The following is a 5,909-nucleotide window of genomic DNA, read 5'->3' as shown; positions in this document are numbered from 1 at the left end:
GGTGGTGGCAATGGTTGGGAAGCCCGGTGGCAGCCGCTATGAGCTTCTTTTCTTTCGTGCAGAAACACTAGTCCCTGCATCTTTTTCTTCTCTTTTTTTCTTTTTTTTTCTATCTTCCCTCTCTCAGTTCGCTCCTCTTTATCTCTGTTTTTCTCCTCTCTATCCATTTGTTTTTTTTGTTCTCTTTTTCACCTTTTTTTTCTGTTTTTTTTCCTATTTTTTCTTCCACTCTCTTCTCTCTCTTTTTTCTTTCTCTTCTTTTGCTACCTTTACCTTTATGCTCTCTCTTCTATTACATTTATAGGCAAATGCATGGGTGGAGAGGCCTACTACCCCTGTCCAGTCATAGCACAGGGATAAGGTGGTCGAGGCGGCCACTTTGCAACGGCCCAAGGGGCACGTCCCTTTTGTTTTCACCCTGTGGTAAGCCACGGGTCAGAGTTTAAGTAAGTAAGGGGGTTTGGTCTACACCGTTTAGGGGGTCAGAGTTTAAGTAGGGGGTTTGGTCTACACCGTTTGGGGTTTTTGTCTCTCTCTCTCTCTCTCTAAACAATGGATGAAATGACACCATTTTAAACAAAACATATTATTCCACTTAAAAGGAAATGACGGCAAAATCATGTCAAAGTCCAAATCAGTCTTCAATTCATAATTTGTTCAATTAAGCCCTAAATTGAAATTTTTATTTTAAAAAGCATTTCAATTGCATCCCTACCAAATTCAGCTGTCAACCCTGAAGTTAGCCGCCTTTTTCACTTTAGTCTTTGGTCTCTGGTTTATGCAATTTGATCCTCAATTGATCAATAAACTTTTAATTTTTTCAATTTAACCCTTTATTCGGTTAATTACAGCCCCTCTATTTACGAACATTTTCCAGCTTGGTTATTGGTTTTGAATTTCTTTAATTAAGTTCCTAATTGACTATCAAACGTCAATATTTATGCAATTAAGCTCATGATTTGACCAAATCAACTCTTAAAAATTATAATGTGACCCTAGAATTTTAATTTCTCCTAATTAAAGCACAAATTGACTAAAAATCATTTTTTTTCTTGCAATCAAACCCTCTATAAATTCAATAAACATTTAATAAAATTTAATTAAATCCATAAACATCTGATTTTAGACTTTTCTTCCTCAAATTGAATTTTCTTTATCAATAGGGCTCTTATTAGTCAACAAAATACTGTCAAATTTCAATCTTTGTATTTTTAAACCTCCTTAACCAAATTCTAGCCATTTTCAGGGTGCTCTGACATCCTCTTCTCATTGCTTTTTTTTTAGGATTTTTTTCAATTATATTTTCTATTTTTTGTATTTTTTTGTGCTAGGACTCAAAATGGGTTATGACAGATGCCCTCTCTTTACAATACTTACAAAGCATAAACTTTGCTTAGTAAGTTTTGTAAAGATAAACAAAACTGATCTTCTAAAATTAATCTTCTCAAAACTAGGTTGATCTAAAACTTTGATTTTTACAACAATCTCCTTTGACCATAACTAACAATCAAAACTATATGCAACTTGGTTATCTTAAGCTCTCGATTTAGGGATTCTCTATTTTTTGTCTTTGATAGGGTTAATCTAAAATTCTATTTGGCAATTTCCTTTAACTAGTTGCAAAGTCTGTTTGTGGCTGGGCTAACCTGAGAACCCTTCTAGCAACCCCCTTTAACCAGAACCAAAGTCTATTTATGATTGGGCTAACTAAGATTCCTTCTAGTGATCTCCTTTAACCAAAACTAAAGTTTGTTTATGGTTGGGCTAAATTAAAATCCCTTCCACCAATCCCCTTTAACCAAAACAAAAATATGTTTATAATTGAGCTAAAATGAGATCTCTTCCACCGATCACCTTCAACCAGAACCAAAGTTTGTTCATAGTTGGGCTAAACTAAGATCCTTTTCACCTATCCCCTTTAGCCAGAACCAAAGTCTATTTGTGGTTGGGTTAAACTGAGATTATTTCTGTCGATCCCTTTTAACCAAAACCAAAGTATGTTTGTGGTTGGCCTAAACTAAGATCCCTTTTGTCGATCCACTTTAACCAGAACCAAAGTCATATGTATGGTTGGGCTAAACTGAGATCCCTTTTGCAAATCCCCTTTAACCAGAACCAAAATCATGTGTATAATTAGGTTAAAATGAGATCCCTTCCGTCAATCCCTTTTAACCAGAACCAAAGTATGTCTATGGTTGGGCTAAACTGAGATCCCTTCAATTGATCCTCTTTAACCAGAACTAAAATCTATTTATGATTAGGCTAAACTGAGATCCCTTCTGTCGATCCCTTTTAACTAAAACCACTTTTAACTAAAACCACTTTTAACTAAAACCAAAGTTTATTTATGGTTGAGCTAAAATTAGATCCCTTTCACTAATCTCGTTTAACGAAAATCAAAGTCTGTTCATAGTTGGGCTAAACTAAGATCCTTTTTGTCGATCCCCTTTAATAAGAACTAAAGTTTGTGTGTTCTTCGTGTTGGCAGGGTTTGAACTTCTTTATTATGAAAATTTTCTAATCGTAGGGTTCTTCTCGCTTTTTGACAATAAAGTTTGATCAAGCTTTTCAATTGATGCCTTCTTTTTTTATTTAGGATTGACATCGGTTTTTCCTGATTGCAAGGTTGACATATGTTTTTCACGGTGACTAAAATTAAATGGATTTTCTTAATGACAAAGTAGGAAAACTTGGTGCTTCCTGATTGCAGGATTGACCTAACAATTCCTGATTTTAAGGTTTGAAAATTTGGTACTTTCTAATTACAGGGTTGACCTGAAAGCTTTTCATGATGGCAGGGTTAATCATCTCATTTCTTTAAGGGCATGCTTATCTTATTCTTCCTGATGGTAGTACTTAAACTTTCTTTTCTCTTCGAGAATTTCCTAATAGTAGAGTTCTTCTCACTTTTCTCCTTGATTGCAAGGATTTCTAGTAGCAAGGTTGTCCTGGTAACTTCCAATCACGGGGTTTAAAAATTTAGGGCATCTTGATTATAGGGTTAACCTGAAGACTTTTCTTGATGGCAAGGTTAATCTTCTCATTTCTTTGAGATTTTTCTATTTGTAAGGCTTATCTCATTTTTTTCTCATTCCAAGGTCAAAACCATGATTCTTTGTTATATGTCAACTTAATGATTTTCTCTTTGTTCATAATTTCATTGAACTACACTAAGGATCTTTCTTATATAATTCAACAAAATATTTGATGCAATGTTTTTATGTTGGATGACATGTGTGCATCCTACCTAGTTTGGAATATAGGCCCCCTTTCTTTAACGCTTCATTGTCATATGGTGTCTTTGTTTGCTATCCAAAGCCTTCTTTATTCTTTTGATTCATCAGCTAATCCATATGCTAGCCTTCAACTCAAATACATGTGGAGTGCCCATCCTAGGCTATCCATGATGATTACTACTCTCGTTGTTTCTTAACCTTGACCATTCTTCCAAATATGGTGTTGCTCAATTCATCAATAAAGGAGTTTAACTAATCAATCATCTCCTGGATTCTCTCGAGAACTTATTATGTAATTAGCTATGTACATCCTTTGTGGAAACATCAGGTCGTCTAGACATGTATCTCATAGCTTGCAATAAAAGACTCATCGTTATACGCTCAATATGCTTCTCAATAGATTCCTCTCAGTTCATCAAATCAGATTGTGAAAAGAAATGCCTCGGCATCATTAATATCACTTATATTCATATGGTGAAGTGCACTTTTGCTTCAAAACATATGGTTCCACGGTCAGTTTTGGTGGTGTGCATCTTTCTGACATCCATTCACATGCTACTATGTGTAGCATCTTTTCAAGAGTCATAACCATGTTTCAAAAGGTAAACCTAGATGATGATATAATGATGACCTTTCAATGCAGCATTGTTCTACAATCAGTCTTGGTGGTATGCATTTTTTTTTATATTTATTCAAATGCAATCATGACAACATCAGTTGATAACTATGTTTCTAAACATGATGATATAAAGATGTCCTTCAAGTACATCTTTGTTTCTCAATTGCTGTCAGGGTTCACTAGATCATGGATTGTCTTTGAACAACATTACCGTCAGTATAATCTGAATGTGCTCGTTTATTGATTATCTTTCTTTGAACACCATTGTCCTCAGTTCACTGATTCAATATTTAATTATCATTTATTGCCCCTAGCTGATATGAATACTGCTTTTTTTTTTTCAGGGTCCACTATATTGTCCCCGGTTGCTTAACTTTTCAAAGAATGTCAAAAACTATTAATGTCATTTCTGTCAAGAATTTGAAAACTCAATCAATGTTATTCTTATTTAACAAATCTTTCTTATTCTAGAATCAACTCTCACATTTCAAAGATCATGTCTAATCAAAGTCTAGTTTATTGAAATGAAATCGGAGATGTCTTTTTTTAAAAGATCTTTTGAAAATCAAGCTTTTTGCTCAAAGACCGAATACACGTTATTCAAAATATATAGTCTTTTGTTTGTAATGTATTTTGAAAATAGAAATTGACCTGTTATAAGATTAAAATGGCTTTTTCCTAGTTCTTTATATCCTTTTTAAACTATGATTTGGGTATATCTTTTGAGGCATGAAATAAGGTGACCTTTTGTATATTTAAAAAAAAAAAAGTTCAAGTCAAAACTCGAGGCTTTATTAAGAAAGATTGTTTCTTTTTTTTTAGCATCAATTTTGTTAGCATGTATAATAACAAGTAGCTTAGTCAATAAAGCCACATCTTTTATGGAAAAAAAACTCTTCCAGTTTTAAAAGTGTCATTTATTTGTTCAAATTACTTTCTTGATCAAAAAGGACTTCTAGAGACATGTAATGTAGGCTATGGTTCATGGTTATGAAAGAAAAGAATTTCACAGGCTCAAAAGGTATTTAAGGATTTCAAAGACCTAGGATCAATATCAACCCCTTTTATATCATTGTCTTTATAGATGAAATGACATATAACCATGTTAACCTTATCAGAACTCTATTAACATGGGTTATAATGTAAATCCAACTTTTCTTTGATGAATGACCAATCTTGATCATTTGATGACATCAGAGGCTTTATCATGGATACCAAAAACCATAGCTCAATATTTTTCTAGTGTTTAACTTTTAGCATTTTCTATGTTTAATAATTATGACACGATTAATTCCTGCACTCATCTTCATTGCTTTGTTTGGATGGTAAGGAAAGACAAGTATCAATATTTTTTGCCCCTTAGTCTAGGTCTCTTTATTCTTTTAGCCCTTTCTCAATCATTGGACTATCGTTCTTAACCTACCTTTTTTCATTGATTCTCTTAATGTCTTTAAAATATCTCTCCTTTGCCTTCTTGTGTGGGGTGTCGTTCTAGTCAAGATTTTTTATGAAAGAAAATTATTCTGACTAAAATAAGGATTACAATGGATATAATCTTTAGACAGTGAAGTAATATCAAAGATGGTCTTTTCTCATTTAATGTAAGGTCGCTTAGAACTAATAAATTTTGACCTCATCCCGTGTATTGCTTTGAACTTGTAAGAGTCATGATTCGCAAACCATAACTACTAAACCCATTACGTGTCATTAAGCATGTTGCTAAACTTAGCTATATGATGTGTGATTCCCATTCATATATGAGCTCAAAATTTATTCGGTCACCTCTTGCCATTTTAGCGAACATCAAGTCATTTCTAAAATCAGAACACTTTTAATCATTCAAGATTGATTAGCCCTAATTTTATGTGTTAGAGTTCAATCAAAATATTTTTGCCAAAGTAAACTTTGAAAGAACCATGTTTTTATTTCAAGATAATAATAAGACTAAGAACAAAGCATAATCCATTGAAAAGGGAGATGTGCTCCCAAAACAAAATGATAGACAACAAAATTAACAACATGACACTTCTAAGTAGCTTCTTCATCAGTTATTT

This window comes from Populus euphratica, unplaced genomic scaffold (genome assembly GCF_000495115.2).
Source record: "Populus euphratica unplaced genomic scaffold, PopEup_1.0 scaffold32.1, whole genome shotgun sequence".
Lineage (NCBI taxonomy): Eukaryota > Viridiplantae > Streptophyta > Magnoliopsida > Malpighiales > Salicaceae > Populus > Populus euphratica.
The sequence above is the reverse complement of the archived record's forward strand: the minus strand, read 5'-3'. Positions refer to the sequence as shown.